This window comes from Schistocerca americana, chromosome 3, assembly GCF_021461395.2.
Source record: "Schistocerca americana isolate TAMUIC-IGC-003095 chromosome 3, iqSchAmer2.1, whole genome shotgun sequence".
NCBI classification, from domain to species: Eukaryota; Metazoa; Arthropoda; class Insecta; order Orthoptera; family Acrididae; genus Schistocerca; species Schistocerca americana.
In genome coordinates, this window is record NC_060121.1 from 266,494,651 (window position 1) to 266,521,652 (window position 27,002).

Here is a 27,002-nt window from a genome sequence, read left to right on the forward strand (position 1 = left end):
TCTCTGTGAGTTTTTGGTGGCGATTATACGCTAAAAAGTAAAAGGAAAGTCGTACGGCACGGGTGGCTGGCAGTCCTGAAGGACAGGGTCAACCGCCTAATTGGAAAGATTTTTTTGTCCTTCACGCACAATGACTCGTCTTCTTCGTTAAGTGTAAGAGATGTGTGCTTCAATTGAATCTCGTAAGTGCAGGAGACTGTGATGGGTGTGGGTGTAGTGTAGTGTCGTGTTTATGTTGTATGATGACGAGAGAAGGGAAAGGGTGAAACACAGTGCCGGTATATAGCCTACTCCTCTAAAATATCACCATGGAGGCCGCCGAGCATAATGTCCTCATCCGACGGACGCTTTACCATCAACAGCGAAACACTGACACATGCCTACACTCCATGAGTCACTACGGAAAGGTTCAGACTTTAATCCAGGCCATTGGCGCAAAGTCTGCACATCAGGAGCTTGACGCCACCACCCCCTACTCACCGTTGCCGTAAAAGCGAACGGAAAGCAGCCAATAGCACGCGGTGTACCCAGGCGCTTACCCATCCAAGTACTGGCCGTGTCCAACGTTGCTTAATTTCGGTGGTGCTGGTCAGCAGCACACGGTTGACGATGTAAAGTCAGTTCGTAGTAAAAATATTTCTGTTACTGATAAATCAGATATACGTACAGTATTTAACAATCATTTTCTGAGCATTGCTGGGGAATTAAGCAAAAATTTTGTCTCTACAGGGAATCATATAACACTCTTGGCAAGTGCCTTTCCGAGATTGACGTTTGAAATACTCCTCTGTGATACAGACAAGGGGGAGATTGAGTCAGTAATTAAATCACTGAAGACTAAGGACTCTCATGGATACGATGGAGTGCTTAGCAGAATATTAAAGTACTGTGCTGCACATGTTAGTTCTGTATTTGGCTATATTTGTAATTTTTCCTTTAGGAATGGTCAGTTTCCTGAACGGATACAGTACTCAGTAGTAAAGCCTCTTTATAAAAAGGGAGAAGAGGATAATGTAGACAAATTTAGACCTATTTCTATGCCATCAGTGTTTGCCAAAGTTATTGAAAAGGCTGTGTATGTAAGGATAATTGATCATTTTGTAGCACATGGTTTGCTATCAAATGTACAATTCGGCTTTGGAAGTTGTTTAACAACTGAAAGTGCTATATTCTCTTTTCTCTCTGAGGTACTGGATGAGTTAAATAAAAGGTTTCGAACGCTAGGCTTATTTGTTGATTTAACTAAGGCGTTTGATTGTGTTGATCACAAAATATTGCTCCAGAAGTTGGACCATTACGGAATACGGAGAGTAGCTCACAGTTGCTTCACCTCTTACTTTAGGAACAGACAGCAAAAGATTATTATTCACAGTGTTGAGAATGGCTGTGATGAGGGGTACGGTCAAATGGGGGAGCCCCAGGGATCACTGTTGGGGTCACTCCTGTTCCTTATTTATATAAATGATATGCCCTCTAGTATTACGAGTAACTCATAAATTTTTCGGTTTGATGATGACACGATCTTGGTAGTAAAGGATATTGTGTGCAACGTCGGCTCGGTTTCAAATAGTGCAGTTCATGACATAAGTTCGTGGCTTGTAGAAAATAAACTACCGCTAAATCACAGTAAGACTCAGTTTTTACAGTTTCTGACACATAATTCAACAAAACCAGACGTTTTAATTTCACAGAATGGACATATAATTAGCGAAACTGAACAGTTCAAATTTCTAGGTGTTCAGATAAATGGTAAACTGTCGTGGAAAGCCCGCGTTCAGGATCTTGCTTAAAGACTTAATGCTGCCATTTTTACTATTCGAACGGTATCTGAAATAAGTGATCGTTCGACACGAAAATTAATCTACTTTGCTTATTTTCATTCGCTTATGTCGTATGGTATTATATTTTGGGGTAACTCTTCCCATTTTCACAGGAAAAGGCCGGTTTGGCCAATAAGTGGTGTAAGTTCGCGACCCTCTTGTCGATTCCTGTTCACTAGTCTGGGTATTTTGACATTGGTCTCTCAAAATATATATATTCTTTGCTGTCATTTCTTGTTAACAATATCAGTTTATTCCCAAGAATAAGCAGCTTTCACTCAGTTAACACTCGGCAGAAATCAAACTTGCGTTTGGATCGGACTTCCTTATTCTTGTGCAGAAATGTGTGCAGTATACTGGTGCAGCCATTTTCAATAAGCTACCACAAGAGTTAAAATATCTTAGCAGTAATCCACGCGCTTTCAAATCCAAACTGAAGAGTTTCCTCATGGGTAACTCCTTTTATTCTGTCGAGGAGTTCCTTGAAAAATTAAGGTGATTCTTGTTATATTGTTGATTGCGTTTACTTAGACTTATGGCTTGACTTCTTTTGGGTTCATAAATATTTTATTTTTATCTGTTATTACCTTTATGTTGTAATTTCGTGCACTGACACGTTCCATGACCTTGGAGAGTTGCTTCTCAATTTGGTCCTACGGAATTTGACGTGTAAATAAAAACCAGTGTATTCAGTGTGACAAGGCCGATGGCTATTAAGTAGTCTTGCTTCAGGATGGCTTCCGGAGAATTTCACTGTCTCCTGAAGTCCATGCCATGACATATCGCTGCCATCATCAAGGCAAAAGTGTTAGGGACGAGTCAATAATTCAATTCCTCTCGAACGTATAATAGCTATCTTCTAAAGACGGGACACCATCTCTGAAAGTGTTATCAAGTTTCATCGCAATAGTTGCTTCTCAAGTCTAAGTCACATCCCAGTCCTACCATACCGATTTAGGGATTTTTGCGAGATGCCACATACCTGTCCGACCATCCTACTTTACGAGGGGCTTTCCCAAAGTAAGTTTATCGTCATTGGTTTTCACCCGGAAACTTTGTTGTCAAAAACAAATACACCATGGTATCATGAACGACACAAACTGCATTATTTTGCGAAATAGACTCTACCGACATTGAGACATTTGTCGTAGCGTGCAGTCAATTTGAAGAAACCGCTCTAATAAAACTCGGTGCCTGCGATACAAGGAATTGTCGCACAGCCTACTCTACTTCAGCACTGGTTTGGAAATTACGTCCCGAAAGTGCAGCTTTCAATGCAGGTGAAAGCCCTTCTCTGAACATGCAACACCACCTAGTTAATTAGTTAGTTTCATGTTCCAAGGATCAGTTTGCACGATAAATTGTAATGATGTGGAATCATTCTATTACATTTACATCGCGAATTATTTTGTACAAACGGTTACATGCTGAACATTTATAAGTCCTTTTTTAAACAAAGGAAAAAAGATGTACAGGTGTGAGTTTGTAGTTACTACTCACCATCTTTTACATATTACAGAACAGTAATTCTTCTACGGAATAGAAGAAGTTGTCAAGGAGAAACTTTCTCAGTTTGTTTTTATTTCACTCTTATGTCCATCAGACATTTATATCGCTGGGTAAGCTATCAAAAACTTTTGTAGCAGCATTGTGCATCCCTTTTTGTAGTAAAGACGACCTTAATGTGGAGTAATGAATGTCATTTTTCCTTCTGGTATTGTAACTATGTATATCGTTGTTCCTTTTGAACTGTAGTGGATTATTTACAACAAACTTCATGGGGGAATAAGTATAATGTGAGGCAGTAGACAGAAAGCCCATCGCCTTAGACAGCTTGTATAAGATGATCGTGGGTAAGCACCACGCATTATTATTTTGAGCAACGAAGACCTTCTTTCTTAAAGATAGTTTACCCAAGAACATTATTCCATATGACATTATTGAACGAAAATATGTAAAATACATCAACTTACTAATTTGTCTGTCTCCAAGATTTGCAATGATTCTAAGTGCAAGTGTGGCTGAACTAAGTTCTTTTACGAGTTTCAAAATATGCTGTTTCCTATTTAAATTCTCATCTATGTGGACACCCAAGCGTTTTGAAGTTTCCACACTGCTTGTTATTTCCTCATCATGTATTACACTAATCACTGGTGTAGTACCTCTAGATGTGCAGAACTGAATAATTTGCGTCTTTTTAAAATTGAGGGTGAGACCATCCTCAGAAAACCAGTCAATCATACTTTTAAGAACTTTGTTTACTACTGCTTCTGTTTCTGTATGTATGCCTGGATTCACCACAACGCTAGTGTCATCTGGAAAAATAACTAATTCTGCTTATCATATACACATTAAAAAAAAGGTTTGCATCACCCCGGTTCCCAGAACTCCTGAAGATAGACGTTGACTGTGGATATTGTATCACAGACACAGTCCCTTTGACTGTTCAGCGATGTCACTAAACCTGCCCAAAGATGTAAACAACCATGCATGAGTAGCGCCTATTAGACGTATGGGGTCCGACAGCCGATCGGTTCCAGTCATTCCACCAGGAAGGAGGTACACGGCTCGTGTTGTCTGTAGTTCAACCATGCCTAGACAGTCAATACCGCGGTTCGAACGCGTCCGCATTGCTACTTTGTGCCACGAAGAGCTCTCAACAAGGGAAGTGTGCCGGCGTCTCAGACTGAATATGTTGTTCGGACGTGGAGCAGATTCAGAGAGACAGGAAATGTCGATGACATGCCTCGCTCAGGCCGCCCGAGGGCTACTACCGCAGTGGATGACCGCTACCTACGGATTATGACTCGGAGGAACACTGACAGCAACGCCACCATATTGAATAATGCTTTTCGTGCAGCCACAGGACGTCGTGTTACGACTCAAAACTGTGCGCAACTTCAACCCCGACATCCATGGCGAGGTCCATCTTTGCAACCAAGACAACATGCAGCGCGTTACAAATGGGTCCAACAACACGTCAAATGGACCGCTCAGGTTTGCCATCACGTTCTCTTCACCGATGAGTGTCGCATATGCCTTCAACCAGACAATCGTCGGAGACGTGTTTGGAGGCAACCCGGTCAGGCTGAACGCCTTAGACACGATCCAGCGGGTGCAGCACGATGGAGTTTCCCTGCTGTTTTGGGCGGCATTATGTGGGGCCGACGTACGCCGCTGGTAGTCATAGAAGGCACCGTAACGGCTGTTGGATACGTGAAGGCCATCCTCCGACCGATAGTGCAACCATATCGGCAGCATATTGGCGAGGCATTCGTCTTCATGGACGACAATTCGCGCCCCCACCGTGCACATCTTTTGAATGACTTCCTTCAGGATAACGACATCGTTCGACTAGAGTGGCCAGCATGTTCTCCAGATGTGAACTCTATCGAACATGCCTGGAATAGATTGAAAAGGGCTGTTTATGGACGGCGTGAACCACCAACCACTCTGAGGGTTTTACGCCGAGCCGCCGTTAAGGAGTGGGACAATCTGGACCAACAGTGCCTTGATGAACTTGTGGATAGTATGCCACGACGAATACAGGTATGCATCAATGCAAGAGGATGTGCTACTGGGTACTAGAGGTACCGGTGTGTACAGCAATCTGGACCATCAGCTCTGAAGATCTCGCTGTATGGTGGTACAACATGCAAAGTGTGGGCGGAAATGATGTTTATGTTGATCTCTATTCCAATTTGCTGTACAGGTTCCGGAAGTCTCGTAACTGAGGTGATGCAAAACTTTTTTTGATGCGTGTATATTCGGCACAAGATCGTTTACATATGTGAGGAACAATACTAGATGTAAGACTAAGCCTTGGGCAACTCCATTCGTGATTTCTCCCCTGTCACAATTATGTCCCCTGACCTACATTGGTTGAATTACTAAGTACAACTTTCTGCGTTCTTTTAGTTAGATATGACATTAACCTTTGGTTGGCTATACCATAAACCCGATAAAACTTCAGTACTGTGATTCACAGGGTCAAATGCCTTAGATAGGTCACAGGAAATACCAACTGATGCTATTTTATTATTTAATGCTAGAAAAATCCAATGACCAACCACTGGACGAGACGTGACCTCTTCACCACACACGGTGTGCAGGCGTTCATGGACGATGGACACACTAGTTCCACGTACCCATTCATATCGGTATACCAGATCACAGCACGGGCTTCTATTGGCTACCACGTAGTCAGTACACGTCCAGCTGCCATCGTGGTGTATACTCGAACAATCTGTGGCACGTCGGTCTGCTGCTACTCTCTCTTCTTCGGTGCCCTGCGCATGCGTCATCCCTCCTCTGCTGTCGTTCTTTCCGTCATTGGACCAGTAAACGGTGCGGATTCATGTGGCGTTTGTTTGTGTCACCTTGTGTACCATCTTTTCTTTCAAGAACAATAATAAAACCTACTTTCGGAACGTCCTTATATTAGTATTTCTGCGGCTCTGTAGACAAGCTGCTGTATCAACATCAAGAGCTCAGATGGCATGGCAGAACTCAGAGAAGAAGGGTAGACTGAAAGGTGGAAGGAATATATGCAGGGTGAACCCGCACTCCGCTGAAAAAATTGAGACAGTTGTTCAGGGATCTTTCCTGATTATTTTGGTATAACGAACCTTGGCATCCAGAGGCTTGTTACAGAGTAATTACTATTTAGTTTGATTTCTTGCCCCCATTTATCTTTTTATCCGCGTTGCACTCAAAATACCTGCACAACAGTGCAAATATCGTCGGTATTGTTGCGAAAACATACAAATAATGCTGACCAAACAAGGGAGCATCGTGACAAATACAGGGATTACTGACCACAACGTTGTCGCAGCTAGACTGAATATCGTAACATCCGAATCCTCCAAAATTAAACGCAAAATACATCTATTTAAAAAGGCAGATAAAAATCCGCTTCACACCTTACTAAGAGACAGTATCCTCTCCTTCAAGTCTATGTAAGAGTAGACCAGGTGTGGTTTAAATTCAAAGAATCAGTTTCGACGGCAGTAGAGAGATATATACCAAATAAATTAATAAGAGAGAGTACTGATCCCTCGTGATACATAAAACAGGAGAGAACATTCCAGAAGCAACGAAAAAACAACGTCCAATTTAAAAGAACGCAAAATTCGCAAGATTGGCGAAGTTTTACAGAGGCTCGAAATTTAGCACGATCTGCAGTGCGGGATGCTTCTAATAGTTTCCACAACGAAACTCTGCCTCGAAATCTGGCAGAGAACCGAATTCGTCGTATTTAAAGCACGTGAGTCGAAGGCCAAGTCACTACCTCCACTGCACCGAGCGAGGTGGCGCAGTGGTTAGACACTGGACTCGCATTCGGGAGGACGACGGTTCAATCCCGCGCCCGGCCATCCTGATTTAGGTTTTCCGTGATTTCCCTAAATCGCTCCAGGCAAATGCCGGGATGGTTCCTTTCAAAGGGCACGGCCGACTTCCTTCCCCGTCCTTCCCTAATCCGATGAGACCGATGACCTCGCTGTCTGGTCTCCTTCCCCAAACCAACCAACCAGTACCTCCACTGCGCAATAACGGTGGTGATGATGATGACAGCACTACTAAAGCAGAGTAACCAAAAACGGTTTTCCGAAATTTCTGCGCAAAAGAAGACGAAGTAAATATTCCAGAATACTATAAGTCTGTCTATTAGTGAAAACAGTATCAAAATCCCTGTTGTAGTTCTTGAGATTAGCGTACCCATTGATACACAAAAAAGTGACGAGTAACTTTGCAATCTGTACATATATGTTGCTTCAACAGGACTACAGCTAATTTCTCTTTTCTTGTACGAGATTATTCGCTGCCTTCAATGTTTTAGACTGCGATGAAACGTTTGGTTTTCCTTAATTTAAGTGTGGAGTATGTTGTAACTTCTGTTCTATAGTTTTCCGCGAAGAGTCGATTGCATGTACGGGCGGGGAATCAATATCTGCTTTCCGGTTCCTTTACTGGATATTTTGATGCCCGCTATCACGCGCTTTAGTTTCTTTCAGCGATATCGTTATCTTCTTCCTCCCCCTTCCCTCCCCCCTGACTTCCCTCTTGCGCTAGGTCCACGTTTCGGTTGGAGTCGTCGTGGGGGACATCTACATCTACTTTGCTACACTGTAGTTTAAGTATTTGGCAGAGGGTTCATCGAACCACTTTTAGTCCATTTCCCTACTGTTCCACTCTCGTATAGCGCGTGCGAAAAACGAACACCCAAATTTGTCTCTGCGAGTTCTGAGTTCTCTTAATTTATTACAATGTTTATTTCTCACTATATAGGTGGCCGTGTAACAAAATATTTTCGCATTCGGAGGAGAAAGTTGGCAACTGAAATTTTGTGACAAGATCTTGTGGCAACGAAAAACCATAGTGTTTTAATGACTGCCACGCCAACTCGCGTATTCTATCCAGTGTTTCGTGATAACACAAAACGAGCTGCCCTTCTTTGAACTACTCCGATGTCCTCCGCCAATCCTACCTGGTAAGGATCTTATATCTCGCAGCAGTACTCCAGAAGAGGACGGACCAGCACACTGCATGCATTAAGATTATATTTAGGTAACTGGCTACAGCCGTGAGATATTTAAAGAAACGCAGTTTTATTTGCCATTCAGCTGTATAAATTTTATTTATTTGACCAGTTTCGGCTGTTTCAACCTTCATCTACTGGAGAGAAAATTTATAACATCTGTTGGTTTAGAAATGCATATCTCTTATACAAGACACTTTCATATTCCAAATGTAGCTTTGGCAAAACGTGAAGTGCAACATAATCAGATTTTGATAAACTCTTTAGATGAATTACACGTACACTCCTGACAGTTAACAGGCGACTGTTTTATTTTACCTTTTCCAAATGCTTCATTTCGTATACGAAAGTGTCTTTTATGAGCAATATGCATTTCTAAACCAACAGATGTTTTAATTTTTTTCTTCCAGCTGATGAGGGTTGAAGCACCGAAATCGGTCGAATAAATGTAATTATACAGCTGATTGGCAAATAAAGATGCTCTTCGATAAATACTGCGGGCGATCTCTTTAATAGGAAGTGTTCTATATGATGATTCCAGTGCATGTCGTACGTAATTGTAATCCTCAGGTGCATAGTTCAGTCGCCAACCTTTAAATTTGTGTGACTATCGTGTAAGCGAAATTTAACGGACTTCCTTTACTACTCGAGTGTAACACCTCACACTCTTCATGTTTAGCGTCCAATGCTATTTTTTGCAACATTCGGATATATTGTCGACCAAAAAAAAGAGCACATCCGCAAACAATCTTAGAGCGCTGCTCAGATTGTCTCCTAAATCGTTTATGCATGGTGTCCCAGGGGCAATGGCCAATATTTCTGGAACTGACAGAAACAATCATTCGAAGCAAAAAAGTCTAGTAACCATGCGCTTTACAATGCATAACTTAAGAGCTATGAGCACTTGTTCATCCTCCCCCCGTTGGAGGTTTAGCGAGCGAGGTGGCGCAGTGGTTAGCACACTGGACTCGCATTCGGGAGGACGACGGTTCAATCCCGTCTCCAACCATCTTGATTTAGGTTTCCCGTGATTTCCCTAAATCGTTTCAGGCAAATGCCGGGACGGTTCCTTTGAAAGGGCGCGGCCGATTTCCTTCCCCATCCTTCCCTAACCCGAGCTTGCGCTCCGTCTCTAATGACCTCGTTGTCGACGGGACGTTAAACAACACTAACCTAACCCGTTGGAGGTTTGAGTCCTCCCTCGGGCATGGATGTGTGTGTTGTCCTTAGCGTAAGTTAGTTTAAGTTAGATTAAGCAGTGCGTAAGCTTAGGGACCGATGACCTCAGCAGTTTGGTCCCATAAGATCTTACCACAAATTTCCAATTTTTTCACTTGTTCATCTTTGATGCTATGAAACAAATCTCTTCTACTGAAAGTTCTTTACTTTCCATATTTTGAAAACTGATGATATGGACCAAAACATGGAAAAATGTCCGGTAAACATGGGCTCCAACATTAAGAGCTATGAGCACCTCGTCAGTTTCGCTGCTGTGAAACACATCTCGTCTACTGAACAAGCGTTCATAGCTATGAAGCTTTAGAGTCCACGTTTACTAGATTTTTTTTTTTTTTTTTTTGCTTCGAAAGATTGTTCCTGTTGTATCCCTGAATACTGACCATTCCTCCTGGCACAGCCTGTATAGATCAGTAACACCAGAGGACCTATAACACTTCCCTGGGGAACACTACATATCATTTCTGTTTCAGTGGATGACCTTCCATCAGCTTCTACGATGTTGCTAAGTCGCGTAGGTGCTGCAGTCCAGTAACGCTTGCGGAGGAGAAATTCACAGCAAGCACGGGCCCGTTTCTAAGGCAACGTGAGTCAGCTAGCCAAACACGCAGCGTTCCACTCTGATGAGATGTCCAACTCATTAGCAGAAGCTAACTTAACGCGCCTGTGGCCCACCATTCCGATCTCTTCACTCACTTTAACGATCTGCTCATTTGGTCTAGTTTTGTGAAAATCATAACCGGAAATGACGCTACCTTTTCGGAGGTGATGTGACGACCAGTTACGGAGGAAGGATAGGCATATACAAAATTTACGCGTTTCAAAGACTAATTTTCTCCCCAACACTGAAAGGTATCCTCTAAAAGCAGCTTTACGTAGGACACTTTTGATTGTAGAACGTTTGTTGGCAACTTTGACAAATTGTCTTGCGCTTTCTTTCTAAATGATACGGAAAAAGTCCGTTTACAGGGTATATATTCATGATTTGTTCAACGTTTGCAGTGCTATATATCGTCAGATGAGAATCGAGAAAGGAATTGTATAGGTAATTTTAAAACAAAGAAAAACCACGAGCCTAGGAGTGACATCGTGCGGCGAAACATCATAGGACGCCACTTCTGTTCTATGAGCATCTGAAGAAAATCAGCACATTGTACACCACTATTTTGAAAAATGCTGATACTTCGCCATCTACATCCCTATTCACTCCAGTGGAAATATCTTTTTTAGGATTCCGTCCCTCAATCGGTGAAAACGGAATCCTTATAGGATTACTTTGTTGTCCGTCTATCTATGTATCTATGTGCGACTGTTAAGACCCGCCATATATGTCACATATTTCGATACTTGCAAACTCACTCATAAAAATCTGTACGGTTCTTCTCGTCAACTAGAATCATAAAACTTGACAAGAAGCAAGGCTTCACAGCACAAGCAAACTAAAAAATCTGGAAACTGTTAATCTGTAATTCTATCGGTCAAAAATATTTTTTTGGCCTCCTTGTCTGTCTGTTTCTCCGTCTGTTAAGACCCCTTTTTCTCAAGAACGGGCCTTGGTATCCAGTCGAAATATATGTCAAATACAAAAGTCTACGGTCCCTTGGCTTAGACAATGCAATCAAAAGATAGGGTCATATGTCGCATATTTTGACACTCGCAAACTCATTCATCAAAACCTATAGATGAACTATCTGCATACGCACCGGGCATGGTGGTCTATGGATTCAGCGTGTTCCGCCAGGCAACCGACTGCTCTCCGTATATAACGACTGAGCGAAATATTCAACATTTAACTTGAAGGGATATCCTGTGGTATCCGCCCACACAAAATGAAGAGGCTAGTGACGAACACATTGAAGGGAGAAAAGGGGTAAGGGGTATACTTGGAAACTCAGAGGTCACACAATCGAATCTGTCCGACCACGGATTTTTTCAGTCTTCGTTTTAGCCTAAACTTCACCTTTCAACGATGTGAGGAGTGGCTTTGAAACAACGGGTTGTTCGGATTCCACTTAAAGCAGTAGGTCCCCTTTTTCGGTAGGACAGTCGGGTTAGGTTAGGAACACGCAAGTCGCCGAAGGGGTGTCAGTCACCAGGCCTTTGAGCCACACGAAGTCATTATTATTCACTATATATGAGTACTCAATTAAATTTGTATGGAACCCTCAGGGCGAAGGCCTACTCGGAGTTGCCAGTTTTTATTTTTTTAATTTTTTTTTTAATGCCGAAGTAACGTTGGCCCTTAGACAGAAAATAAATACGAGGGCTGCTCGAAAAGTAATTTCCTTTAGACTGTAAATAAAGAAGCAGTAAAAAAGGTTATTGTATACAAGTACACTGCTTTGGTTCTACTGATTGTTACTCAATCTTAAATACAGAATTGTTCTACCAAGAAGTAACGGGAGAATCCATAAATAATATTTTTATATGCATCTTGAAACTAAAGTTTTTTGCTATATTTAAACGTAGTTACCATTTAAAGTCAAGTGTAAGTCATAGCGTTTCAGTAATTTACAAATTCCTTCTTCATAAAATTATGCTAGTTGGACGCGTAGCGAATCTTTCACAGCAGTTTGAAGTCTGTCGTCGTTATCGAAGTGCCGCGACGCGAGGCACTTCTTCATGTGAGGAAGAGATGAAAATGTCTTGGCGCCAAATGTGCGCTTCAGGGGCGATGGTCAAAAGTCTCTCAGCCGAACTGCTTCGAAATCTCCAGAAATTTTCGTGTACTGGAGGACGGGTGCTGTAACGCAGAAACAGAACATCGAATGTTGGCATACCGCGACGTTTGTTTTGAATTGCTTGCTTAACTTCGAAGTTTCACCGTACACAGCGCAGAACTGATGATGAACGTCTGCTGCTGAAACGTTTTGCGCCGAAAGAAATTTATTATTGATCGCACTTCGCGGGACATTTCTTTACATCGATCGTGCAAAAGTACAACAGCGAATGCTAATATACCGTGACTTTTGTTTTGAATGACTTGCTTAAGTTTCTTCAAATGGTTCAAATGGCTCCGAGTACTATGGGACTTAACTTCTGAGGTCATCAGTCCCCTAGAACTTAGAACTACTTAAACCTAACCAACCTAAGGGCATCACACACATCCATGCCCGAGACAGAACGAATCTGCGACCGTAGCGGTCGCGCGGTTCCAGACTGTAGCGCCTAGAAGCGCTCGGCCATCCCAGCCGGCTAAGTTTCTTCGAAGTTTCACAGTTGTCACCCTATGCAGTACACAAGTGATGACCAATGTCTGCTGCTGAGATGTTTTGTCTCGAAAGAAATCATATTACTTATCGAATTTCGGATTTCGCGTGTTTTTTTAAATTTTATTGTATTTTATTTTTTTATTACAGAGCTCATATTTTGAGGATGTAACAAACGAGGGCGCTAAAGAACGTGGTACATAGCTGGATGCTTACTGAATCAAAGCCAATACTACCAGAAAAATGTTGATAACCACAGACAAAATGAAAATTAAGAAGTAAGATTATTTAACTGAAACTCTGATTGGAAATTAGCACTGTTAGCTGCAACAAGAAGAATGCGTCCTCTGTTGCCGGCCCCGGTGGCCGAGTGGTCCTAGGCGCTTCAGTCTGGAACCGCGCGACTGCTACGGTCGCAGGTTCGAATCCTGCCTCGGGCATGGATGTGTGTGATGTCCTTAGGTTAGTTAGGTTTAAGTAGTTCTAAGTTCTAGGGGACTGATGACCTCAGATGTTAAGTCCCATAGTGCTCAGAGCCATTTGAACCATTTTTGAACGTCCTCTGTTGCTGCTGCACATTTCTACGTAAAAACCAGCTTCGGAATTTTCCTTTGTGTGAGACGGCATGTACAAGATTCATGCGCTGATTTGAAATTCTAGATTCGGATACTTTACTTTTCGCGTCCTTTCTGCATAATATTTCACTGATTGTTTGAAAAACATGTAAAATCTGCCAACCGGTTGCATAGGTTTCGTCACCTCTAAGGGTGACTTCATCAGATGGTAAGGTAATTACCTACAATGAATATCTTTTTGTTTTTTTTTTTGTTTTTACTTTATTGTTATTTTAAAACCTGTACAACAGGCAGGCTGTCAGCAGCACACTACGCTGTTCTTCAGCCATAGAATATACAAGGAGCAACAGTGAGAAGACACATAAGTTACAGAACGGTGGGCAAGGAAACAGGAGACACATAGAGACAAACACGGAGCCGTTCACACTCGTCGATAATCCACACTGCTAACTGATGAGACGACGCACAAACACTGAAGATGACGATGGCACTGGTGACCAATGGAGTGTGACGGTGAACACTGAACACTAAACACGACAGCACACACGAAACACTGATGGTGGTGATCTCCGGCGCGCGATTGTCCACTTAGCGTGTGCGAGTCCGGGGACCTGCCAAGAGGGGAACAGGGGGGAGGTGGGGGAGAGGGGAGAAAAAGGATGCCAATGGCTGAGGAGACGGGGGCAGGAGGAGAGGGACAGGGGCGGGGAGGCCCGGGGAGGAGGAGGGAGATAAGGAGGAGCGAGGGGAAAAGGGAGAGAAGGGAGGGAGGGAGCCCAGAGGAGCAAGCACAGGAGGAGGGCGGGAGGATCAAAGTTGGTAGGAGGGGTAGATGGAGGGGAGGAGGGCATTATCAGGGAGGGGGAGCTGGCGGAAGCCACCTTGGGAGAGGGTAAGGAGGGTGGAGAGATGGAGACCGAGTGGGACGTGCGAATACAGGCGCGGCAGCGGGCAGAGGTGGGAGAGGATCGGGGAGACGAGCAGGTGAGGAGGATCGAGTTTGCGGGAGGTGTACAGGAGCCGTATCCTTTCAAGGAAAAGGAGGAGGTGGGGGAAGGGGATGAGATCGTACAGGAGCCGCGTGGGAGAGGGGAGACGGATGCGATAGGCGAGGCGGAGAGCATGACGTTCAAGGATTTGGAGGGTTTATAAAAAGTAGGGGGGGCGGAGATCCAAGCCGGATGGGCATAACAAAGGATAGGGCGGATGAGGGACTTATAGGTGTGGAGGATGGTGGAGGGGTCCAGACCTCACATACGGCCGGAGAGGAGCTTGAGGAGACTGAGTCGGGAGCGTGCCTTGGCTTGGATTGTCCGGAGGTGGGGCGTCCAGGAGAGGCGACGGTCGAGGGGTGACGCCAAGGTATGTAAGGGTGGGAGTGAGGGCGATAGGACGGCCATAGATGGTGAGATAGAAATCAAGGAGGCGGGAGGAAGGGGTGGTTTTGCCTACAATGATCACCTAGGTTTTGGAGGGAATGAATATCTCAGATTAAATATCTTATCTAATAAAAGTTTACATTAATGTAAACGAGTGTAAAACAAATAGTACTTACATGAAGAACATATCGTCAAAGATGCACAGTGATTTAAGAGCTGAGTTGCTCAAGTCATACATTAAAATATAACACATAATGTTCTTCAAAAACTCAAACATTAAAACATAAGTAATACCGGTGTGGTGTGAGGAGACTAACTGTGTGGCAGCTAGTCACGCTGCCAAGTAAACGTAATGTAGGCTGCGCCACAAGTGGGCCTCTAGTAACGTGAGCTAAACAATTTTGTATATTACACATTTTCTGAAGTAAATCATACGTATAGCCAATATAGCTTTTAACAATAATTAATTTTACAAATTATTGAGTAACATTTATAAATGACCTTCAAACTGGATAAAATAGTACAAAGTTCGCTACGTTTTACCAGAGTTAAATATGACTGGAATTACATACGCAATGAAGAACATCAGTTCATTATACACTCCTGGAAATTGAAATAAGAACACCGTGAATTCATTGTCCCAGGAAGGGGAAACTTTATTGACACATTCCTGGGGTCAGATACATCACATGATCACACTGACAGAACCACAGGCACATAGACACAGGCAACAGAGCATGCACAATGTCGGCACTAGTACAGTGTATATCCACTTTTCGCAGCAATGCAGGCTGCTATTCTCCCATGGAGACGATCGTAGAGATGCTGGATGTAGTCCTGTGGAACGGCTCGCCATGCCATTTCCACCTGGCGCCTCAGTTGGACCAGCGTTCGTGCTGGACGTGCAGACCGCGTGAGACGACGCTTCATCCAGTCCCAAACATGCTCAATGGGGGACAGATCCGGAGATCTTGCTGGCCAGGGTAGTTGACTTACACCTTCTAGAGTACGTTGGGTGGCACGGGATACATGAGGACGTGCATTGTCCTGTTGGAACAGCAAGTTCCCTTGCCGGTCTAGGAATGGTAGAACGATGGGTTCGATGACGGTTTGGATGTACCGTGCACTATTCAGTGTCCCCTCGACGATCACCAGTGGTGTACGGCCAGTGTAGGAGATCGCTCCCCACACCATGATGCCGGGTGTTGGCCCTGTGTGCCTCGGTCGTATGCAGTCCTGATTGTGGCGCTCACCTGCACGGCGCCAAACACGCATACGACCATCATTGGCACCAAGGCAGAAGCGACTCTCATCGCTGAAGACGACACGTCTCCATTCGTCCCTCCATTCACGCCTGTCGCGACACCACTGGAGGCGGGCTGCACGATGTTGGGGCGTGAGCGGAAGACGGCCTAACGGTGTGCGGGACCATAGCCCAGCTTCATGGAGACGGTTGCGAATGGCCCTCGCCGATACCCCAGGAGCAACAGTGTCCCTAATTTGCTGGGAAGTGGCGGTGCGGTCCCCTACGGCACTGCGTAGGATCCTACGGTCTTGGCGTGCATCCGTGCGTCGCTGCGGTCCGGTCCCAGGTCGACGGGCACGTGCACCTTCCGCCGACCACTGGCGACAACATCGATGTACCGTGGAGACCTCACGCCCCACGTGTTGAGCAATTCGGCGGTACGTCCACCTGGCCTCCCGCATGCCCACTATACGCCCTCGCTCAAAGTCCGTCAACTGCACATACGGTTCACGTCCACGCTGTCGCGGCACGCTACCAGTGTTAAAGACTGCGATGGAGCTCCGTATGCCACGGCAAACTGGCTGACACTGACGGCGGCGGTGCACAAATGCTGCGCAGCTAGCGCCATTCGACGGCCAACACCGCCGTCCCTGGTGTGTCCGCTGTGCCGTGCGTGTGATCATTGCTTGTACAGCCCTCTCGCAGTGTCCGGAGCAAGTATGGTGGGTCTGACACACCGGTGTCAATGTGTTCTTTTTTCCATTTCCAGGAGTGTATGACACAAAATTTGAAAAGAAAGCTTGCATAACTAGGGCACAGGGTTCATCTGATGTGTTAGTAATGAGCGTAACTTAACAGAGGTAAAATAATGTTTCTGAAAAGGAGGAGAGAACCTGGATGTTAAGTGCCATAAAACTGAGAGAACTGGTTTAAAAGCATTAAAGAAATTTCTATTTTTCAACTGTAATTGTTCATTCAACATGTCATCTTTATTTGGTGTGTGCCTGAAAATTTCAAGTTCTTCCAAGACATCAAGTTTTCTCCCTTTCTTTTCTTTATGCAGAATTGTCATTTCGTTTAATTCTTTGGAGTTATGGCCTGTTATGAAAAGATGTTCTGCAAATGTTGAATTGTGCACATTAGTGCCTTTTTTGCCTAAAGCATGTTCTTTGTATCTTACGTTGAAAGCTCTGCCTGTCTGTCCAATATAAAATGCTGGACATGTATCATAGGAAATTTTATATACCCCTGAGCCACGTAAAGGTTCGTTTGAAGGTTTTAGATTATGAATTAAATTTTTTTGTAGATTACTATGTGTGGAGAAAGCAACCTTGTAGCCGTATTTTTTAGTTAACAGACGCTGAATACTATACAATATGTTACCTAAAAAAGGTATTGAGATGTACTTTTTATCATTATTATTAGTTTGACCAGTACCTAAAGTGGTGACTCTTTCTTTAGTTTTTTCTTTAAGGATGTTTTCCACTAGTGAGGGTTCATAGCCGATATTAAATGCTATTGTCTTAATTACATCAATTTCTTTCTGCAGTTTTTCTGGTGATAAGGGAGTAACCACTGCACGGTGAATTGCTGAATGAAAGAAAGCTTTCTTATGAGATTGAGGGTGTGTCGAGTCTGCAGGTACGGTGTGATCAGTACTAGTGGGTTTTCGAAAAATGTCGAAAATTATTTTATTCTCTATTATCGACAACTTCAGATCTAGGAAATTTAATTCGCGGCGTTTCATTTTGTAACTCACACGTGAAACTAATTTTTTCATGGAGGTTGTTGAACAAATTGAACAGTTGATCTACTTCTTCATTAGTGCCATTGTATATAATCAAAATGTCATCTACGTATCACTGATTGTATCAATATCCCTTTATACTGTGAAATTTCAAGCATTCGCGAGTGCCACGATAAACTCGTACTGTTGTCGTCAGTTGTAGTCTTAAACTTATGCTCTTTCAAATTTTTGAGATCAGTAGACCTATCCTCGTTCAAAACAGTCGTTCGCCAGTTCCATTGTATAATAACGTGAGAAACAGGTTATTTTTTTGGAATTATCATACGCTTACAAAACTACATTTTCGTAAGTGACCGGTACAAGTCTTTTGGATAAGTTATCTCGTGCCAAATTAGCAGTTACCGCCAAAGAATAGATCACTCCGAATTTCACTGCATATCATCCCAAATAAACGGACATTTTTGAGAATTTTCGGAGGTTAACCATTGTCCTGAGCACAATGTACTTTGTTGTAAATCGGCGTTTGTGATTTAGTTACTGTAGCAGGTATTGTACCTAACATATCGTGTTATATATAGTTATCCCTTAAAGATAAGTATATATTATCTACATTCATCGTAAATTAACTCTATTTTCGGCTTTGTTAGCGACTACAATTAACCTCGAGAAAGCTAGTAACTTTTACTACAAGTTTTTCTGTTGCCTTATTAGAAATCTCGTTTTGTGAATTTGCTACGGTTTTTATAGGAAATTAGTACTTTTTAGCTCAACAGATCAGCAGGTTTAATTTAAAGTTGCTTGTTCAGTGTCCTGTCATGATGGAGGTATATTGAGCTTAATTGCAACAAATAGAGCTAACCTCTTTAAGGATGTTCACATCGAAACTAATATCAGTGACCATGACGCAATTGTTGCAACAATGATTGTCAAAGTACGAAGGACAACTAAAACTAGCAGAAACTTGTATGTGATCAGAAAACAAGATAAAAATCAGTAGCGTCGTATCTAAATGAGGAACTTGAAACTTTCAGCACAGGGCATGAGCGTATAGAGGAACTCTATATAGTTGACTATGCACTTGATAGATATGTATCCAGTAGAAGAACAGTTCATAATGGGACCCACCATGGGACGCACAGAGAGTACTGCAAAATAGGTGTAAAACAGAGCGAGGTGCTGAGTGAAACGCGTTTGGCTGTCAAGAGTGCAATGCGTGAAACCTTCAGTGACTACTGTAGCAGAATATTGCCAAACGATCTTTCACAAAACCAAAGAAATTATGGTCGTATCAAAGTCAATGTCCATTCTCTAGCGAATTATACAGAAACTGAAATTGATGGTAGCAAAGCAAAAGCTGAAACGCGTAACTCTGTTTTCAAATGTTCTTTCACAAAGAAAAGCACAGGAAAATTGTCCCAGTTAAATCCTCGTACCACTAAAAGGATGACTGAAATCAGTATTAGCATCAGAGGTGTTGAGAAAGAGCTGGAATCGTTAAAATTGAAGAAATCTCCAGAGTCAGATGGAATCACTGATTCATACTGAATTTGCGGCTCAGTTAACCCCTCTTCTGACAATCTATCGTTGGTCCCTCGAACAAAAAATGGTTCAAATGGCTCTGAGCACTATGGGACTTAACATCTTGGGTCATCAGTCCCCTAGAACTTAGAACTACTTAAGCCTAGCTAACCTAAGGACACCACACACATCCATGCCCGGGGCAGGATTCGAACCTGCGACCGTAGCAGTCCCGCGGTTCCGGACTGCAGCGCCTAGAACCTCCCTCGAACAAAATATCATGCCCAGTAGTTGGAAGAAAGCACAGGTCATTCCCGTCTACAACAAGGCTAATGCAAGTGATCCACAAAACTACCGTTCAATATCCTTGACACTGATCTGGGTGTCGTAATCATTCGCTCGTTCGCTCGAACTGTCCAGAATATTCTTCAAACAAGTCGCGAACAACTGTGACCCGGTGACACAGCCCATTATCATCCATAAAAATTCCTTGGTTGTTTGATAGCATGAAGTTAAATAATGGCTGAAAATGGTATCCGTGTAGCCGAACATAACTATTTCCAGTAAATGGTCGGCTCAGTAGCACCAGAGAATCCAGTTCATGTCACGTAAACAGACAGACACCACCAGCTTGCAGACTGCCCTGTTGACAGCTCGGCTCCATGGCTTCGTGGAGTCTACGCAGTATATGAACCCTACCATCAGCTCTTACCAACTGGAATTGGGACTCATCTGTCCAGGTCACGATTTTCCAGTCGTGTAGGGTCTAACCAAAATGGTCACCAGCCCACAAGAGGCGTTGCAGGCGATATCGTGCTGGTAGCAAAGGCACTCGCGTCGGTCGTCTGCTGCCATAGCCCATTAACGCCAAATTTCGCAGCTCTGTCCTAATGGATACGTTCGTCGTACGACCTATACTGATTTCTGCGGTTATTCCACGCAGTGTTGTTTGTCTGTTAGCACTGATAACTGTAAGCAAACGTCGTTGCTATCGGTCGTTAAGTGAAGGCCGTCGGCCACTACGTTGTCCGAAATCTGGTATTCCCGGCTCGCTCTTGACAATGTGAATCTCGGAATACTGAACTCCCTGGCGATTTACGAGATGGAAAGTCCCATGCATCTGGCTCCAACTACCATTCCGTGTTCAAAGCCAGTTAATTCCAGTCGTGTGGCCATAATGACGTCGGAAACGCCTTTATACGAATCGCCTGAGTACAAACGATAGCTTTGCCAATGCACTGCCCTTTTATACCTTCTGTACACGATACTACCGATATCAATACGTGTACATATCGCTATCCCATGACTTTCGTCACCCCAGTGCAATGTACCAGCATTTCACATTTCCAACTGCTTATCTCGCTTTTACATTATCTTGTGATCTTGCAATGTTAATTATTTAAATATGTCACCTAGACAATGTATTCCACAAATTACATTACTTTACATTATTGTATTTTGGAGTTGCGATTTTTTCCGTCAGTGTATTTATAACGAGGTAACAAAGCTAATCAAATCGGCTCTTACATTTTCAGTCACTACAGCTTTTTCTGAAAAAAGTATGAGCGCCCTTAAAAGAATTACAAATTGCCTTTGTAATTCAGTAACAAGTGATAGTGTAAGCTCTTTTTGCACATTTGTCATAGGAAAAAAACCTGCCTAAACAACTTACAAGTGATGAGAAATTTAAAGAAAACGAGGTTGATATCTTTGCTACCAAGAAGTATCGAGCGCGGATCTCCTGTATAAAAATATATGTGAGCCTACCCACAATTAATCCATTAGCTTGGTCACTTCGCTTTTGCAAGTATTTTGGGATAAGTGTGAGTGGCCGATAGTGCAGACAAAGCATTTCTTACATTGACTTTAGCACTGAGTAAAAAGAAGAAGAAGAAAAAAAAAATGAAAACTAGACGCTGGTCCTAGGAACGGTTGAAACTGAGACATAAATATACCCCACAAATCTGCTAAAGGAAATATTACGCACAACACCTAATTATTACATGAGTTTTCTTCTACGGGCTGTCACACTTTTAATTATTTTATCCCTGTATTAAAAAAGAAGACGTTGCTTCCGGGATTCGAGGAGGCACGCAGCCTCCGGATCGAATCCGCCCAACAGATTAACGACGACGCCTGGATCTGGTTTTTAGGCGGTTTCCCTCATCCGACTAGGAGGGTACTGGGCTGATATCCACGTCTCGCCTCAGTTACACGATTCGCAAATACTCTGACTTTCTAAAGTGTTCTCGCACTTTCACATGGGATAGCACTAGACGTAAACAGACGGGGTGCGTAGCGATACCAGAAAATTAGGGTTACATCTGGCGTTGGTCAGATATTAGAAAACGATGCTGTAAAATCGATGGCGTGAATACAGACATGACTTCCAGGACACTCATGAATAATAAGAAATTAATTACGGCCCTTGTACACACATTAAAAATAAATTTGCATCGCCTCGGTTCCGAGAGTTCCGTAACATGTACAGAAAATTGGAATAGAGATCAACATAAGCATCATTTCCACCCTTTTTATTACTCATGGAAACCGCACATTGCACGTTGTACCAACATACAGCGAGACCTTCAGAGGTAGTGGTCCCGATTGCTGTACACACCGGTACCTATAATACCCAGTAGCATGTCCTGTTGACTGATGCATGCCTGTATTCGTCGTGGCATACAATCCTCAAATTCATCAAGGCACTGTTGGTTCAGATTGTCCCACTCCTCAGCGGCGATTCGGCGTAGATCCCGCAGAGTGGTTGGTGGGTCACTTCGTCCATAAACAGCCCTTTTCAATCTATCCGAGGCACGTTCGATAGGGTTCATGTCTGGAGAACATGCTCGCCACTGTAGTCGAACGATGTCGTTATCCTGAAGGAAGTCATTAATAAGATGTGCACGATGGGGGCGCGAATTGTCATCCATGAAGACGAATGCCTCGCCAATATGCTGCCGATATGGTTGCACTATGGGTCAGAGGACGGCTGTCACGTATCGTACAGCCACACAGCGGCGTACGTCGGCCCCGCTTAATGCCACCCCAAAAGAGCAGGGAACCTCCACCTTGCTGCACTCGCTGGACAGTGTGTCTAAATCGTTCAGCCTGACCGGGTTGCCTCCAAACACGTTTCCGACGGTTGTGTGCTTGAAGGCATATGCGACACTCATCGGCGAAGAGAACGTGATGCCAGTCCTGAGTGGTCCATTCGGATCTGTACCGCGCTGCCTGGTGTCGTGGTTACAAATATGGACCTCGCTATGGACGTCGGGAGTGAATTTGCGTATCATGCAGCCTTTTGCGCAGTTTCAGTCGTAACACGACATCCTGTGGCTGCACGAAAAGCACTATCCATATGGTGGCGTTGCTGTCAGGGTTCCTCCGAGCCATAATCCGTAGGTAGCGGTCATTCGCTGCAGTAGTAGCACTTGAGCGGCCTGAGCGAGGCATGTCATCGACAGTTCCTATCTCTCTGAATCTGCTCCACGTCCGAACAACATGGCTTTGGTTCACTCCGAGACGCCTGGACATTTCCCTTGTTGAGAGCCCTTCCTGGCTCAAAGTAACAATGCGGACGCGTTCGAACCGCGGTATTGACTGTCTAGGCATGGTTAAACTACAGACAACACGAGCCGTGTACCTACTTCCTGGTGGAATGACTGGAATTGATCAGCTGTCGGACCCCCTCCGTCTAGTAGACCCTGCTCATGCATGGTTGTTTACATTTTTTGGCGGCTTTAGTGGCATCTCTGAACAGTCATGGGGACTGTGTCTACATTTTTTGGCGAGTTTAGTGACATTTCTGAACAGTCAAGGGGACTGTGTCTGTGATCCAATATCCACAGTCAACGTCTATCTGCAGGAGTTCTGGGATGCAAATTTTTTTTTTTATTTGCGTAGAGTCCCACTCATTCTTAATTTCTGGAAGACGGCAGTCCTCTTAATACAAAGACATCTGATCCTTCGCAACAATAAAAAATGATTAAGTGTTAAAGTGAGAAATCGTGTATCGCGTCCATATTGCATTCTTTCCGGTTCAGAGAATATGAATAATTGTATAAACTGGTGGTCATTAATAAGATTCAGAATAAATTCAGAAATAATATTATAAAATCGGATTACACTTTATCTGTAGCGGCGGTTACACCTGACGAGAATTTAATGTTCATATTATATATGGCAAACGAAGCACTTTCTGCTTTATCCATTAGTTCAAGGATTATCTTTTGTTGTAATAATATTCAAAAGAATTAAACTCATGACTAGCTGTGTGCCACCGGATAGGCGAGGGTAAAATCAGTTCTTTCTACATAGAAAAATACGATCATACCATCTCGAGTGAACTCTGCTTCATCCGTGAAAAATACGAAAAGAAAGTTGGGACTTGTAGCACTTTACTGCAAGAATCGCTGACGGATGATAACTCGTGCAGGGTAATATGCTGGTGACAGGGCCTGTACACGTTGCAAATGATAAGGATTCAATTGTTTCTCTTACAATAGCCTCCGGGTACTCGTATGAGAAACATTCAATTGCAGCGCTAATCTTCGTATACTGTCAGAATCCAGAATCACATCCTCTACATCTAGTGTTGCAGATCTTGGTCGTCCTCTCTGCAAACTGCGGGAAGTAGATTTCCCTTGAGCGCACATATAGCGTTGGAGACATTCAAATGTCTTCTGATCTGGACATCTTCGCTGTGGAGGGCACAGGAGGGCCATCCGGCCAGTCTCTACCACTAACATCGCTAAATCCACATGCAACCCTGTGAAGAAGCGGGACAAAGGCCAGGAGTTATGCGAAAATCTATTCCACTTGTTGAAAGATTATCTGTAACTTTGAGATACATGGCAACAGGGGCAGCTGTCGAAAATTTAAAATTTGTAGTTGAATCTCTTTAAAGTAACACAAATCGTCTTAATTTTCGTAATAGCTTGTAAACTTTTATTCTTGCCCGTATATATATATATATATATATATATATATATATATATATATCGTCTTAATTTTCGTAATAGCTTGTAAACTTTTATTCTTGCCCATATATATATATATATATATATATATATATATATATATATATATATATATATGGTCTGCCATCTGAGAAATCTGGCAAGCCACTAGATTTTGTTTGACAAATGCAAGCTTAAAAAAATCATATCGGTATTTAAGGGGGGGTAGGACGTCAAACGGGCCGTCTTGGAGCAGGAGCGGCATCACAGAATATTTTAATTTCCAGTGTCTATAATTTTACAAATAAATTCATAAAACTTTGTCAGCATCACCAGGAAGGATTCAGGATTCACACCCATTGCAGTGGAAGTTCGAAAACATAACAAAATAATTTTTTTTTTTACGTGCGAAATATCATCATTTTTTTCTCTTACTAATGCCTGCATTTGTTGCTATAGGTACACTTTTCTTCATAAATTAGAGAGATTCTTCGATGAATTTTGCACAGCATATATACCATACTTACAGGTGTATGAAAATCTAGAATTTATTTAATTTATGAAAAAACGAATGAGCTGTTGTATTTTAAACTTCATGTTTAGAAAAAAAAATTTGTAGTTAATTACCTCAATTTTTACCACAGTTTTTAATAGATTTGGAAAATTCTAGAGTTTCATACACCTTTAGGTATGGTTTGTATGCTGTGCAAAATTCATCGAAGAATCTCTCTTACTTATGAAGAAGAGTGTACCTATAGCAACAAATGCTGCCATCAGTAAGTGAAAAAAATGATGAAATTTCACATGTAAAAAAATTATTTCATTATATTTTCGAACTCGCACTGCTAAGAGTGTGAATTCGGAATCCTTCCTGGTCATGCTGACAAAGTTTTATAAATTTATTTGTAAAAGTATAGACAGTGGAAATTGTCATGTCCTGTGGTGCCTCCCCTGCTCCAAGTCGGCCCGTTTGACGTCCTATCCGCCTTTAATCCTTATTTCTCTCAAACACGTCAAACACAGTTTTTGTTCGACAAATATGTCAGACACAGTTGCGCACTGCCAAATAATTTGACAAACGCTCGAAATCTGACGAATCGTTTGATCGTCTAAAATGGCCTTAACATTATTTTATGCCACTAGCGTGTTATGTCAAATTACGGTCGCGGAGTCTTCTACAGCGCCACGAAAAGCTGTAAGGGCCATTTACACTGAAGAAAGCCGAAAAAGTTGGTTTTATATTGAGCCATATGCGTGCTGTTAGACGGGACGCTGCCTTTGGCTCACTGCAGCCGTCGTGGAACATGTTAAAGCGAATCGCCGCTTCAGCCTGCTTGCCACTGTGCGTCACTGTTTGCAGGTGCTTCTGTACACATTGCCAACTCAGCGGCTCTATTGTCTCTGCCAACTGCCCACTGTTTATCAATAGTATACAGTACAGTAAAGGACTTCTGTCCGTATTTGACTACGGGGAAAACGGCGACTGTATTCGACGTAGAAAGCTTCATTGCTGAAGATCTAAAGTAGGCCAATACTGCGGGACTGTACCATACCTTATAATTCAAATAAAGAACGTCGAAGCATGGAATGGTGGACATAATTTCATTTCGTCATATACAGACAATAAAAAAAGTTTATCATAACATGTGCCTGGAAGTGATTGGTTTCCGAGTTAGAGTAGATGGGCTTACAGCCAGGCAATTTTAATTTTTTCTAATATTGTGGCCAGCGCACAGGTAGGCAAAGACAGAAAGGGATTTGAGCAAGTGTTAGGATGTTTTGGATATGGAGGCAGAAATGAATAAGATTGGTTCTGTTGTTTTCCCTAATCATCGGTTTAGGGAAGGAAGTCGGCCGTGCCCTTTCAAAGGAACCATCCCGGCATTTGCCTGAAGCGATTTAGGAAAATCTCGGAAAATCTAAATCAGGATGGCCGGACGCGGGATTGAAACGTCGTCCTCCCGAATGCGAGTCCAGTGTGCAATGAAGAAGGGGAAAGACTCCTGGATTTATGCCAGAGGAATGGGATGAAAACAGCAAACACCTGGTTTATGAAGAGAGAAAGTCATGTTATCACTAGATACAATTAGTATGGAAGAACCAAGAGTGTAATTGATTATATTCTAGTGATAGGGAATGGGGAGAGAAAGTAACAAATGTGAAGGTAATTCCAAGTGCGAGCGCAGATGGGGACCATAGATTACTGGTGGGACAATGGAAAATGAATCAGTGTGTGAAAAATAGAAAACAGTAGAAAGTGATGAGGATATGGGATTGGAAATAGGAGTGAAAGTGCTGAGAAGTATAGAGAATTAATCACACAAAAATTTCAAAGCATGGAGTTTATTCAAAGACCCTTTAGTCGAAGCAGCACAAAAAGTATGTGGTAGAACATCTGGAAAGTAAAAAGTAAAACAGACAAGTTGGTGGGATGATACCACAATCCAAGCAGTCAGAAGAAAAAATGGAGCCGGCTGTTGTGGCCGTGCGGTTCTAGGCGCTTCACTCTTGAACCGCGTGACCGCTACGGTCGCAGGTTCGAATCCTGCCTCGGGCATGGATGTGTGTGATGTCCTTAGGTTAGTTAGGTTTAATTAGTTCTAAGTTATAGGCTACTGATGACCTCAGAAGTTAAGTCGCATAGTGCTCAGAGCCATTCGAACCATTTTTGAAAAAATGGAGCATGGAGAAAGTGGTGGAAAACTAAAAATGACGAAGACCACAAAAGATATATAGGGGAAAAGAAGAAGTGTAAAGAAACAGTGGAAACAGC